Genomic DNA, 2,276 nt, shown 5'->3' with positions numbered 1-2,276 from the left:
GAATCAGCCATACTGTGTAACAGAAAATGTTTTTCACTTGGTATATGGGTGTGACTCATTTTAAGTAGTGTATCTAGCAGCGTAAATCACCTTGGTGAATAAGGTGTGTGGGCTGATAACACTACATAGAGGTTGTTGGAAGTTGTTTGGAGGAAAAACATCTGCTAAATGAATAAATGTAAAAGATCAGTTCCAGCCAGAGAGTGCAAGGCTGGGGGGGCACACCCTGGATGGGAGATGCCAGTCCATTGCAGGGCCGCAACTGGTTACCCAGGCATGCAGCCAGGGGAAGGTACTGGAGCAATTGCAGGGCAAGCACCTTGCTCAAGCCAGGGCACTATAGCATAAGGCAGGGATCAAACTGGCAACCCTTGGAGCTAAAGGCAGTCACTCCTTATGTGAAGAATAGGTGTCTAAAGATTTTGTCTCTTGGTTTAAGATGAGCTGCCCCCTGCTTGAGACTTCTTCATCAACAGGACAAAGGAGTTGATGACTGATTTTTGTCATGTTGAAGAATCGTTGTATTCTCTTACCACTGAGGAAACAGAAGTGGAAGTTGTTTACTCCTACAAATACCCGGGGCTCCATATTAACAACAACCTGGACTGGTTACACAACAGATACACTGTATAAGAAACGACAGCGCAGGCTGTACTGTCTTAGAAGGCTTAAGCCTTTTAACATGTGTAGCAAAACTTCATATGATCTACTAGATCATAGTTATCTTTTGTGTTGTGTGCTGGAAGAAACATCACTGCTGGTGAGATGGACTCATTTGTATTTATTAACTTAGCAGACACTTTTCTTCAAAGCAAATTACAGTGTTAAACTGTCTACAATTATATACCCATTTATACACTTTAGCAATTTCTACTGGAGCAATTTAAGATAAGTACCTTGTGCAGGGGTAATATAAAGCAGCAGCTCTAACCACTGTGCTAGGGCTTGCCCTAGCCACTAGCCTTGTATACAAAGCAGGTTCTATCACGGACCTGACCCCCAGTTCAGTGGAAGTTGAGGATGATGAGGTGGTTAGAGTCCATTACAGGGAACAGCTTACACTGCCTCCACAAAGTGATTGCTATGAGGTTGTTTAATCAGTGGATTGTTCAGTCATGGTGCACAAAAAGGCACATTTGGACTCCTTACCAACAGCCATCTGCCTTCATAATGCCAGTAAAGGGCCTGTTAGCTCCTCAGCGAGGCAATACAGAGGAGTGCGCTAAGAATCATTCTACTAAATTACTCTAATTTTAGCTGTAGTATCTGTAACTTTTAAATGTTAATTTTATCTTTTGGGTTATTTCAACTGCACTTTATGTGCCATATCTGTTATGTGACATGTTGAGCTGTTGTGTTTGAATTTCCCTGCAGATATTAATAAAGTATTGTAGTGTTGTCCTGTCATGAGAACAGTATGATTATTCACTCTCATTAAACAGATTAAATCAGGAAATGTTACTTAATGTTTCACATTGTTTTGGGATAATATGTACTTTATCTCTTTAACAGCAAATAACGTGTAATCAGGTGTAAGGTTACCTCTTTCAGCAACAAAGCCTGCTATGCTCCATTTTAGGTATTGTGGCGAATGTAGACTGGCCGTTTTTCTGTATGATGTCCAACAGGGGGCAACACTGGTCTTCAGCAGTGCATGCAAAGAACCATGGCAGTGGATCAAATTTCTCTCACTTGTAGATCACAGGCCCATTTACTCAGAGTTCTGCTATTAAGGTCCAGTGACTGCTAAAAGAAAAATAAATAAAAAAGGGGAATGAAATGCACAGCAAAAGTGCAAGGAGGAAATAATGGGAGTTTGTGAAATAGAAGGGGTATAAAGAACTTTGATGTTTGAAGCCACTGTGTTTTGTCTCTCAGTGACCCCCTATGCTCTCTGTGCTGGTATCCAACATGTGAGGTGGGCTATTTTTGTTCAAGTGTCAGTGGTGAGTGACTGATGGGAAGGGAGCCATGCCAAGGCACTGAATGACTGTGAATGTCAGGGAATGGCTGTGAGAAGGGAGATGGGAAGATTTATCGAGCTCTGAGGGCACAGGAATGCCTTTAACCAGGCAAGCAACTGTTGGACGTGCATATTCTAAACATTCCTCATTCCATATTTTGGCAGCAGGTTTGACTGTGTGTCACTTTGAGGAGTTTCTGTTTTTTTCAATCGACTAGTGGTGGGCAAAGAAAGGTTTGCTGCAACTTAAGGGTTTTTCCATCCACATTAGGAGACAGATGTACAAAATAAAAAATGTTTTAGGTGCTGCAAT

Source organism: Scleropages formosus, chromosome 18, assembly GCF_900964775.1.
Source record: "Scleropages formosus chromosome 18, fSclFor1.1, whole genome shotgun sequence".
Lineage (NCBI taxonomy): Eukaryota > Metazoa > Chordata > Actinopteri > Osteoglossiformes > Osteoglossidae > Scleropages > Scleropages formosus.
This window is presented reverse-complemented; position numbering follows the sequence as displayed.